Source organism: Balaenoptera borealis (genome assembly GCF_965194805.1).
Source record: "Balaenoptera borealis genome assembly, chromosome: 10".
NCBI lineage: Eukaryota > Metazoa > Chordata > Mammalia > Artiodactyla > Balaenopteridae > Balaenoptera > Balaenoptera borealis.
In genome coordinates, this window is record NC_138874.1 from 38,792,463 (window position 1) to 38,805,937 (window position 13,475).

The window sequence follows — 13,475 nt, forward strand, 5'->3', positions numbered from 1 at the left end:
ATTTCTCATCTCCTTGTGCTCCTGTTCGCCATTCCAGCCGCTTTACTAGCAATCTCCCTCCTTGGCGAATCAGCACCTTTAACCTCCTGTTCCGTACAGGTTGCAATTTGTCCTGAAGATGAACGGGAAGAGGGGGAACCAATGAGAGACTAGCTCTAGGTGTTGGGACAGGCACAGGTCACTCTATCTTCCCATCAGGAAGAAGAATTAACCACAGGCCCAGCCTGCCGCCCGGAGCCAGAATAGGGCCTGAAGCAATCCTGCGCTTTTGCGGCCAGCTCCCAAGAAAGCGAGTTGAAAAATGGAGCTCAGGGGCACTGCAATTCACAAACCTGCAGAGTTAGAAATGATAACTCTCGTCCACGAATATATTGAGGGAAGGCAACGAAGAGGATTTGAAAGCAAGGCAGAATTGCAGGAAACAGATTTCAGGAGGTAGATTCGAATCGCCTTTAAAGCACAGGAGAAGCGGCAAATCCTCGACAATCATGCCCTTGGCCAAAGAGGGCGTATGCGTTTTTTCCTGAATATATTCAGGAAAAAACGCATACGCCCTTTTTGGCCAACCAAGCAATCTGGAAAGGCAAATCAGCGCTACAAAGAAGTCTCGCTTTCCATCGGTCAAAAGGGCCATGCTGAATAAAGTGTCAAAACCAGAAATGCAGGACAGGCCATGGAGAAACGGGAGCCTTGCTACGCTGATGGGCGGCATGTAAATTGCCAACAGCCACTCTGGAGAAGTGTACGGTGTGTCCTGAAACATCTAAAAAACTCAGCTTAGAGCGCATAGGGCACTTCCACTCATGGGCGTATAAATTGGGAAAACTAAAAATCAGCAAGACACAGGCACCCCAACGTTTAGGGCTGCTCTGTTGACAAGAACCTCCACTTCGTTACACCTTAAATATCCCAGGAAAGAGAAGAATGGATAAAGAATTTGTGGTCCTTATGTACAATGGAATATCACTCAGCCGTGAAATCAACGTTATAAGGCTAGGAGCAGCATGATGAGTGCATTTAGGTACGACGATTCTAAGTGAAATAAGTCACACAGAAAAAGACACTTATCATACGATATCACTTATAGAGGGAATGTAAAAACCGCTACCCTTGAACTGAATTACAAAACAGAACAGAGTCGCACGTTTAGAAAACACACTATGGCTGCTTAACGGGAAAGGTGAGGTGGGGTGATGCATAAAACAAGGGTTTCAAATTAGCTCAGATACCGTTCCATAAACACAATATGTAATAGACAAGACCTACTCCTTGCTCAGTGAACTGGACTCAACGCCCCCTATTCACCGCCCAAGAATATATCTGACTAGTAAGAATCTTAAAACCTATGTATTGATATCTCTCTGTAAGTGAGTCAAGTGGGTGTAAAGCGGCATAAACACAGCAGTGCAAAGCAGCTAAACCCTATTATAAAAATCAATTACTTTTAAAAACCCGTGAAACAAAGACAGTGAAAGAGAGAGAAATTCTTACAAAATTCGTTCAGGGGCTGCGATGCCACCTGGATTGACCATATCTAGACCCACAGATGACTGAGACATAAGGGTGGACACTCTTGGGGCTGAGAGGTTTGGTGAGGTTGGGTGAGCAAACGCAGACCCTTTAAAGTAATACGGCGTGGTACCCATCCCATGGGTCCCAAATCTCCAGGTTCAAGGGCATCTTCCTACGTCGAAAACATGCACGAGAAACCCAGAAGATGGTACACCGTGTGACCGGGAAAGGTTTCTAAAACGCACCTCATTTCTCATCTCCTTGTGCTCCGGTTCGCCATTCCAGCCGCTTTACTAGCAATCTCCCTCCTTGGCGAATCAGCACCTTTAACCTCCTGTTCCGTACACGTTGCAATTTGTCCTGAGGATGAACGGGAAGAGGGGGAACCAATGAGAGACTAGCTCTAGGTGTTGGGACAGGCAGAGGTCACTCTATTTTCCCATCAGGAAGCAGAATTAACCACAGGCTCAGCCTGCCGCCCGGAGCCAGAATAGGGCCTGAAGCAATCCTGCGCTTTTGCGGCCAGCTCCCAAGAAAGCGAGTTGAAAAATGGAGCTCAGGGGCACTGCAATTCACAAACCTGCAGAGTTAGAAATGATAACTCTCGTCCACAAATATATGGAGGGAAGGCAACGAAGAGGATTTGAAAGCAAGGCAGAATTGCAGGAAACCGATTTCAGGAGGTAGATTCGAATTGCCTTTAAAGCACAGGAAAAGCGGCAAAACCTCGACAATGATGCCCTTGGCCAAAAAGGGCGTATGCGTTTTTTCCTGAATATATTCAGGAAAAAACGCATACGCCCTTTTTGGCCAACCAAGCAACCTGGAAAGGCAAATCAGCGCTACAAAGAAGTCTCGCTTCCCATCGGTCAAAAGGGCCATGCTGAATAAAGTGTCAAAACCAGAAATGCAGGACAGGCCATGGAGAAATGGGAGCCTTGCTACGCTGATGGGCGGGCTGTAAATTGCCAACAGCCACTCTGGAGAAGTGTACGGTGTGTCCTGAAACATCTAAAAAACTCAGCTTAGAGAGCATAGGGCACTTCCACTCATGGGCGTATAAATTGGGAAAACTAAAAATCAGCAAGACACAGGCACCCCAAAGTGTAGGGCTGCTCTGTTGACAAGAACCTCCACTTCGTTACACCTTAAACATCCCAGGAAAGAGAAGAATGGATAAAGAAGTTGTGGTCCTTATGTACAATGGAATATCACTCAGCCATGAAATCAACGTCATAAGGCTAGGAGCAGCATGATGAGTGGATTTAGGTACGACGATTCTAAGTGAAATAAGTCACACAGAAAAAGACACTTATCATAAGATGTCACTTACAGAGAGAATGTAAAAACCGCTACCCTTGAACTGAATTACAAAACAGAACAGAGTCGCACGTTTAGAAAACACACTATGGCTGCTTAACGGGAAAGGTGAGGTGGGGTGATGCATAAAACAAGGGTTTCAAATTAGCTCAGATACCGTTCCATAAACCCAATATGTAATAGACAAGACCTACTCCTTGCTCAGTGAACTGGACTCAACAACCCCTATTCACCGCCCAAGAATATATCTGACTAGTAAGAATCTTAAAACCTATGTATTGATATCTCTCTGTAAGTGAGTCAAGTGGGTGTAAAGCGGCATAAACACAGCAGTGCAAAGCAGCTAAACCCTATTATAAAAATCAATTACTTTTAAAAACCAGTGAAACAAAGACAGTGAAAGAGAGAGAAATTCTTACAAAATTCGTTCAGGGGCTGCGATGCCACCTGGATTGACCATATCTAGACCCACAGCTGATTGAGACATAAGGGTGGACACTCTTGGGGCTGAGAGGTTTGGTGAGGTTGGGTGAGCTAACGCAGACCCTTTAAAGTAATACGGCGTGGTACCCATCCCATGGGTCCCAAATCTCCAGGTTCAAGGGTATCGTCCTACGTCGAAAACATGCACGAGAAACCCAGAAGATGGTACACCGTGTGACCGGGAAAGGTTTCTAAAACGCACCTCATTTCTCATCTCCTTGTGCTCCGGTTCGCCATTCCAGCCGCTTTACTAGCAATCTCCCTCCTTGGAGAATCAGCACCTTTAACCTCCTGTTCCGTACACGTTGCAATTTGTCCTGAGGATGAACGGGAAGAGGGGGAACCAATGAGAGACTAGCTCTAGGTGTTGGGACAGGCAGAGGTCACTCTATTTTCCCATCAGGAAGCAGAATTAACCACAGGCTCAGCCTGCCGCCCGGAGCCAGAATAGGGCCTGAAGCAATCCTGCGCTTTTGCGGCCAGCTCCCAAGAAAGCGAGTTGAAAAATGGAGCTCAGGGGCACTGCAATTCACAAACCTGCAGAGTTAGAAATGATAACTCTCGTCCACAAATATATGGAGGGAAGGCAACGAAGAGGATTTGAAAGCAAGGCAGAATTGCAGGAAACCGATTTCAGGAGGTAGATTCGAATCGCCTTTAAAGCACAGGAAAAGCGGCAAAACCTCGACAATGATGCCCTTGGCCAAAAAGGGCGTATGCGTTTTTTCCTGAATATATTCAGGAAAAAACGCATACGCCCTTTTTGGCCAACCAAGCAACCTGGAAAGGCAAATCAGCGCTACAAAGAAGTCTCGCTTCCCATCGGTCAAAAGGGCCATGCTGAATAAAGTGTCAAAACCAGAAATGCAGGACAGGCCATGGAGAAATGGGAGCCTTGCTACGCTGATGGGCGGGCTGTAAATTGCCAACAGCCACTCTGGAGAAGTGTACGGTGTGTCCTGAAACATCTAAAAAACTCAGCTTAGAGAGCATAGGGCACTTCCACTCATGGGCGTATAAATTGGGAAAACTAAAAATCAGCAAGACACAGGCACCCCAAAGTTTAGGGCTGCTCTGTTGACAAGAACCTCCACTTCGTTACACCTGAAACATCCCAGGAAAGAGAAGAATGGATAAAGAAGTTGTGGTCCTTATGTACAATGGAATATCACTCAGCCATGAAATCAACGTCATAAGGCTAGGAGCAGCATGATGAGTGGATTTAGGTACGACGATTCTAAGTGAAATAAGTCACACAGAAAAAGACACTTATCATAAGATATCACTTACAGAGGGAATGTAAAAACCGCTACCCTTGAACTGAATTACAAAACAGAACAGAGTCGCACGTTTAGAAAACACACTATGGCTGCTTAACGGGAAAGGTGAGGTGGGGTGATGCATAAAACAAGGGTTTCAAATTAGCTCAGATACCGTTCCATAAACCCAATATGTAATAGACCAGACCTACTCCTTGCTCAGTGAACTGGACTCAACGCCCCCTATTCACCGCCCAAGAATATATCTGACTAGTAAGAATCTTAAAACCTATGTATTGATATCTCTCTGTAAGTGAGTCAAGTGGGTGTAAAGCGGCATAAACACAGCAGTGCAAAGCAGCTAAACCCTGTTATAAAAATCAATTACTTTTAAAAACCCGTGAAACAAAGACAGTGAAAGAGAGAGAAATTCTTACAAAATTCGTTCAGGGGCTGCGATGCCACCTGGATTGACCATATCTAGACCCACAGCTGATTGAGACATAAGGGTGGACACTCTTGGGGCTGAGAGGTTTGGTGAGGTTGGGTGAGCTAACGCAGACCCTTTAAAGTAATACGGCGTGGTACCCATCCCATGGGTCCCAAATCTCCAGGTTCAAGGGCATCGTCCTACGTCGAAAACATGCACGAGAAACCCAGAAGATGGTACACCGTGTGACCGGGAAAGGTTTCTAAAACGCACCTCATTTCTCATCTCCTTGTGCTCCGGTTCGCCATTCCAGCCGCTTTACTAGCAATCTCCCTCCTTGGAGAATCAGCACCTTTAACCTCCTGTTCCGTACACGTTGCAATTTGTCCTGAGGATGAACGGGAAGAGGGGGAACCAATGAGAGACTAGCTCTAGGTGTTGGGACAGGCAGAGGTCACTCTATTTTCCCATCAGGAAGCAGAATTAACCACAGGCTCAGCCTGCCGCCCGGAGCCAGAATAGGGCCTGAAGCAATCCTGCGCTTTTGCGGCCAGCTCCCAAGAAAGCGAGTTGAAAAATGGAGCTCAGGGGCACTGCAATTCACAAACCTGCAGAGTTAGAAATGATAACTCTCGTCCACAAATATATGGAGGGAAGGCTACGAAGAGGATTTGAAAGCAAGGCAGAATTGCAGGAAACCGATTTCAGGAGGTAGATTCGAATCGCCTTTAAAGCACAGGAAAAGCGGCAAAACCTCGACAATGATGCCCTTGGCCAAAAAGGGCGTATGCGTTTTTTCCTGAATATATTCAGGAAAAAACGCATACGCCCTTTTTGGCCAACCAAGCAACCTGGAAAGGCAAATCAGCGCTACAAAGAAGTCTCGCTTCCCATCGGTCAAAAGGGCCATGCTGAATAAAGTGTCAAAACCAGAAATGCAGGACAGGCCATGGAGAAATGGGAGCCTTGCTACGCTGATGGGCGGGCTGTAAATTGCCAACAGCCACTCTGGAGAAGTGTACGGTGTGTCCTGAAACATCTAAAAAACTCAGCTTAGAGAGCATAGGGCACTTCCACTCATGGGCGTATAAATTGGGAAAACTAAAAATCAGCAAGACACAGGCACCCCAAAGTTTAGGGCTGCTCTGTTGACAAGAACCTCCACTTCGTTACACCTGAAACATCCCAGGAAAGAGAAGAATGGATAAAGAAGTTGTGGTCCTTATGTACAATGGAATATCACTCAGCCATGAAATCAACGTCATAAGGCTAGGAGCAGCATGATGAGTGGATTTAGGTACGACGATTCTAAGTGAAATAAGTCACACAGAAAAAGACACTTATCATAAGATATCACTTACAGAGGGAATGTAAAAACCGCTACCCTTGAACTGAATTACAAAACAGAACAGAGTCGCACGTTTAGAAAACACACTATGGCTGCTTAACGGGAAAGGTGAGGTGGGGTGATGCATAAAACAAGGGTTTCAAATTAGCTCAGATACCGTTCCATAAACCCAATATGTAATAGACCAGACCTACTCCTTGCTCAGTGAACTGGACTCAACGCCCCCTATTCACCGCCCAAGAATATATCTGACTAGTAAGAATCTTAAAACCTATGTATTGATATCTCTCTGTAAGTGAGTCAAGTGGGTGTAAAGCGGCATAAACACAGCAGTGCAAAGCAGCTAAACCCTATTATAAAAATCAATTACTTTTAAAAACCAGTGAAACAAAGACAGTGAAAGAGAGAGAAATTCTTACAAAATTCGTTCAGGGGCTGCGATGCCACCTGGATTGACCATATCTAGACCCACAGCTGATTGAGACATAAGGGTGGACACTCTTGGGGCTGAGAGGTTTGGTGAGGTTGGGTGAGCTAACGCAGACCCTTTAAAGTAATACGGCGTGGTACCCATCCCATGGGTCCCAAATCTCCAGGTTCAAGGGTATCGTCCTACGTCGAAAACATGCACGAGAAACCCAGAAGATGGTACACCGTGTGACCGGGAAAGGTTTCTAAAACGCACCTCATTTCTCATCTCCTTGTGCTCCGGTTCGCCATTCCAGCCGCTTTACTAGCAATCTCCCTCCTTGGAGAATCAGCACCTTTAACCTCCTGTTCCGTACACGTTGCAATTTGTCCTGAGGATGAACGGGAAGAGGGGGAACCAATGAGAGACTAGCTCTAGGTGTTGGGACAGGCAGAGGTCACTCTATTTTCCCATCAGGAAGCAGAATTAACCACAGGCTCAGCCTGCCGCCCGGAGCCAGAATAGGGCCTGAAGCAATCCTGCGCTTTTGCGGCCAGCTCCCAAGAAAGCGAGTTGAAAAATGGAGCTCAGGGGCACTGCAATTCACAAACCTGCAGAGTTAGAAATGATAACTCTCGTCCACAAATATATGGAGGGAAGGCAACGAAGAGGATTTGAAAGCAAGGCAGAATTGCAGGAAACCGATTTCAGGAGGTAGATTCGAATCGCCTTTAAAGCACAGGAAAAGCGGCAAAACCTCGACAATGATGCCCTTGGCCAAAAAGGGCGTATGCGTTTTTTCCTGAATATATTCAGGAAAAAACGCATACGCCCTTTTTGGCCAACCAAGCAACCTGGAAAGGCAAATCAGCGCTACAAAGAAGTCTCGCTTCCCATCGGTCAAAAGGGCCATGCTGAATAAAGTGTCAAAACCAGAAATGCAGGACAGGCCATGGAGAAATGGGAGCCTTGCTACGCTGATGGGCGGGCTGTAAATTGCCAACAGCCACTCTGGAGAAGTGTACGGTGTGTCCTGAAACATCTAAAAAACTCAGCTTAGAGAGCATAGGGCACTTCCACTCATGGGCGTATAAATTGGGAAAACTAAAAATCAGCAAGACACAGGCACCCCAAAGTTTAGGGCTGCTCTGTTGACAAGAACCTCCACTTCGTTACACCTTAAACAGCCCAGGAAAGAGAAGAATGGATAAAGAAGTTGTGGTCCTTATGTACAATGGAATATCACTCAGCCATGAAATCAACGTCATAAGGCTAGGAGCAGCATGATGAGTGGATTTAGGTACGACGATTCTAAGTGAAATAAGTCACACAGAAAAAGACACTTATCATAAGATATCACTTACAGAGGGAATGTAAAAACCGCTACCCTTGAACTGAATTACAAAACAGAACAGAGTCGCACGTTTAGAAAACACACTATGGCTGCTTAACGGGAAAGGTGAGGTGGGGTGATGCATAAAACAAGGGTTTCAAATTAGCTCAGATACCGTTCCATAAACCCAATATGTAATAGACAAGACCTACTCCTTGCTCAGTGAACTGGACTCAACGCCCCCTATTCACCGCCCAAGAATATATCTGACTAGTAAGAATCTTAAAACCTATGTATTGATATCTCTCTGTAAGTGAGTCAAGTGGGTGTAAAGCGGCATAAACACAGCAGTGCAAAGCAGCTAAACCCTATTATAAAAATCAATTACTTTTAAAAACCCGTGAAACAAAGACAGTGAAAGAGAGAGAAATTCTTACAAAATTCGTTCAGGGGCTGCGATGCCACCTGGATTGACCATATCTAGACCCACAGCTGATTGAGACATAAGGGAGGACACTCTTGGGGCTGAGAGGTTTGGTGAGGTTGGGTGAGCTAACGCAGACCCTATAAAGTAATAAGGCGTGGTACCCATCCCATGGGTCCCAAATCTCCAGGTTCAAGGGCATCTTCCTACGTCGAAAACATGCACAAGAAACCCAGAAGATGGTACACCGTGTGACCGGGAAAGGTTTCTAAAACGCACCTCATTTCTCATCTCCTTGTGCTCCGGTTCGCCATTCCAGCTGCTTTACTAGCAATCTCCCTCCTTGGAGAATCAGCACCTTTAACCTCCTGTTCCGAACACGTTGCAATTTGTCCTGAGGATGAACGGGAAGAGGGGGAACCAATGAGAGACTAGCTCTAGGTGTTGGGACAGGCACAGGTCACTCTATTTTCCCATCAGGAAGCAGAATTAACCACAGGCTCAGCCTGCCGCCCGGAGCCAGAATAGGGCCTGAAGCAATCCTGCGCTTTTGCGGCCAGCTCCCAAGAAAGCGAGTTGAAAAATGGAGCTCAGGGGCACTGCAATTCACAAACCTGCAGAGTTAGAAATGATAACTCTCGTCCACAAATATATGGAGGGAAGGCAACGAAGAGGATTTGAAAGCAAGGCAGAATTGCAGGAAACCGATTTCAGGAGGTAGATTCGAATCGCCTTTAAAGCACAGGAAAAGCGGCAAAACCTCGACAATGATGCCCTTGGCCAAAAAGGGCGTATGCGTTTTTTCCTGAATATATTCAGGAAAAAACGCATACGCCCTTTTTGGCCAACCAAGCAACCTGGAAAGGCAAATCAGCGCTACAAAGAAGTCTCGCTTCCCATCGGTCAAAAGGGCCATGCTGAATAAAGTGTCAAAACCAGAAATGCAGGACAGGCCATGGAGAAATGGGAGCCTTGCTACGCTGATGGGCGGGCTGTAAATTGCCAACAGCCACTCTGGAGAAGTGTACGGTGTGTCCTGAAACATCTAAAAAACTCAGCTTAGAGAGCATAGGGCACTTCCACTCATGGGCGTATAAATTGGGAAAACTAAAAATCAGCAAGACACAGGCACCCCAAAGTTTAGGGCTGCTCTGTTGACAAGAACCTCCACTTCGTTACACCTGAAATATCCCAGGAAAGAGAAGAATGGATAAAGAAGTTGTGGTCCTTATGTACAATGGAATATCACTCAGCCATGAAATCAACGTCATAAGGCTAGGAGCAGCATGATGAGTGGATTTAGGTACGACGATTCTAAGTGAAATAAGTCACACAGAAAAAGACACTTATCATAAGATATCACTTACAGAGGGAATGTAAAAACCGCTACCCTTGAACTGAATTACAAAACAGAACAGAGTCGCACGTTTAGAAAACACACTATGGCTGCTTAACGGGAAAGGTGAGGTGGGGTGATGCATAAAACAAGGGTTTCAAATTAGCTCAGATACCGTTCCATAAACCCAATATGTAATAGACAAGACCTACTCCTTGCTCAGTGAACTGGACTCAACGCCCCCTATTCACCGCCCAAGAATATATCTGACTAGTAAGAATCTTAAAACCTATGTATTGATATCTCTCTGTAAGTGAGTCAAGTGGGTGTAAAGCGGCATAAACACAGCAGTGCAAAGCAGCTAAACCCTATTATAAAAATCAATTACTTTTAAAAACCCGTGAAACAAAGACAGTGAAAGAGAGAGAAATTCTTACAAAATTCGTTCAGGGGCTGCGATGCCACCTGGATTGACCATATCTAGACCCACAGCTGATTGAGACATAAGGGAGGACACTCTTGGGGCTGAGAGGTTTGGTGAGGTTGGGTGAGCTAACGCAGACCCTATAAAGTAATACGGCGTGGTACCCATCCCATGGGTCCCAAATCTGCAGGTTCAAGGGCATCGTCCTACGTCGAAAACATGCACGAGAAACCCAGAAGATGGTACACCGTGTGACCGGGAAAGGTTTCTAAAACGCACCTCATTTCTCATCTCCTTGTGCTCCGGTTCGCCATTCCAGCTGCTTTACTAGCAATCTCCCTCCTTGGAGAATCAGCACCTTTAACCTCCTGTTCCGAACACGTTGCAATTTGTCCTGAGGATGAACGGGAAGAGGGGGAACCAATGAGAGACTAGCTCTAGGTGTTGGGACAGGCAGAGGTCACTCTATTTTCCCATCAGGAAGCAGAATTAACCACAGGCTCAGCCTGCCGCCCGGAGCCAGAATAGGGCCTGAAGCAATCCTGCGCTTTTGCGGCCAGCTCCCAAGAAAGCGAGTTGAAAAATGGAGCTCAGGGGCACTGCAATTCACAAACCTGCAGAGTTAGAAATGATAACTCTCGTCCACAAATATATGGAGGGAAGGCAACGAAGAGGATTTGAAAGCAAGGCAGAATTGCAGGAAACCGATTTCAGGAGGTAGATTCGAATCGCCTTTAAAGCACAGGAAAAGCGGCAAAACCTCGACAATGATGCCCTTGGCCAAAAAGGGCGTATGCGTTTTTTCCTGAATATATTCAGGAAAAAACGCATACGCCCTTTTTGGCCAACCAAGCAACCTGGAAAGGCAAATCAGCGCTACAAAGAAGTCTCGCTTCCCATCGGTCAAAAGGGCCATGCTGAATAAAGTGTCAAAACCAGAAATGCAGGACAGGCCATGGAGAAATGGGAGCCTTGCTACGCTGATGGGCGGGCTGTAAATTGCCAACAGCCACTCTGGAGAAGTGTACGGTGTGTCCTGAAACATCTAAAAAACTCAGCTTAGAGAGCATAGGGCACTTCCACTCATGGGCGTATAAATTGGGAAAACTAAAAATCAGCAAGACACAGGCACCCCAAAGTTTAGGGCTGCTCTGTTGACAAGAACCTCCACTTCGTTACACCTGAAATATCCCAGGAAAGAGAAGAATGGATAAAGAAGTTGTGGTCCTTATGTACAATGGAATATCACTCAGCCATGAAATCAACGTCATAAGGCTAGGAGCAGCATGATGAGTGGATTTAGGTACGACGATTCTAAGTGAAATAAGTCACACAGAAAAAGACACTTATCATAAGATATCACTTACAGAGGGAATGTAAAAACCGCTACCCTTGAACTGAATTACAAAACAGAACAGAGTCGCACGTTTAGAAAACACACTATGGCTGCTTAACGGGAAAGGTGAGGTGGGGTGATGCATAAAACAAGGGTTTCAAATTAGCTCAGATACCGTTCCATAAACCCAATATGTAATAGACAAGACCTACTCCTTGCTCAGTGAACTGGACTCAACGCCCCCTATTCACCGCCCAAGAATATATCTGACTAGTAAGAATCTTAAAACCTATGTATTGATATCTCTCTGTAAGTGAGTCAAGTGGGTGTAAAGCGGCATAAACACAGCAGTGCAAAGCAGCTAAACTCTATTATAAAAATCAATTACTTTTAAAAACCCGTGAAACAAAGACAGTGAAAGAGAGAGAAATTCTTACAAAATTCGTTCAGGGGCTGCGATGCCACCTGGATTGACCATATCTAGACCCACAGCTGATTGAGACATAAGGGAGGACACTCTTGGGGCTGAGAGGTTTGGTGAGGTTGGGTGAGCTAACGCAGACCCTGTAAAGTAATACGGCGTGGTACCCATCCCATGGGTCCCAAATCTCCAGGTTCAAGGGCATCGTCCTACGTCGAAAACATGCACGAGAAACCCAGAAGATGGTACACCGTGTGACCGGGAAAGGTTTCTAAAACGCACCTCATTTCTCATCTCCTTGTGCTCCGGTTCGCCATTCCAGCCGCTTTACTAGCAATCTCCCTCCTTGGAGAATCAGCACCTTTAACCTCCTGTTCCGAACACGTTGCAATTTGTCCTGAGGATGAACGGGAAGAGGGGGAACCAATGAGAGACTAGCTCTAGGTGTTGGGACAGGCAGAGGTCACTCTATTTTCCCATCAGGAAGCAGAATTAACCACAGGCTCAGCCTGCCGCCCGGAGCCAGAATAGGGCCTGAAGCAATCCTGCGCTTTTGCGGCCAGCTCCCAAGAAAGCGAGTTGAAAAATGGAGCTCAGGGGCACTGCAATTCACAAACCTGCAGAGTTAGAAATGATAACTCTCGTCCACAAATATATGGAGGGAAGGCAACGAAGAGGATTTGAAAGCAAGGCAGAATTGCAGGAAACCGATTTCAGGAGGTAGATTCGAATCGCCTTTAAAGCACAGGAAAAGCGGCAAAACCTCGACAATGATGCCCTTGGCCAAAAAGGGCGTATGCGTTTTTTCCTGAATATATTCAGGAAAAAACGCATACGCCCTTTTTGGCCAACCAAGCAACCTGGAAAGGCAAATCAGCGCTACAAAGAAGTCTCGCTTCCCATCGGTCAAAAGGGCCATGCTGAATAAAGTGTCAAAACCAGAAATGCAGGACAGGCCATGGAGAAATGGGAGCCTTGCTACGCTGATGGGCGGGCTGTAAATTGCCAACAGCCACTCTGGAGAAGTGTACGGTGTGTCCTGAAACATCTAAAAAACTCAGCTTAGAGAGCACAGGGCACTTCCACTCATGGGCGTATAAATTGGGAAAACTAAAAATCAGCAAGACACAGGCACCCCAAAGTTTAGGGCTGCTCTGTTGACAAGAACCTCCACTTCGTTACACCTGAAACATCCCAGGAAAGAGAAGAATGGATAAAGAAGTTGTGGTCCTTATGTACAATGGAATATCACTCAGCCATGAAATCAACGTCATAAGGCTAGGAGCAGCATGATGAGTGGATTTAGGTACGACGATTCTAAGTGAAATAAGTCACACAGAAAAAGACACTTATCATAAGATATCACTTACAGAGGGAATGTAAAAACCGCTACCCTTGAACTGAATTACAAAACAGAACAGAGTCGCACGTTTAGAAAAC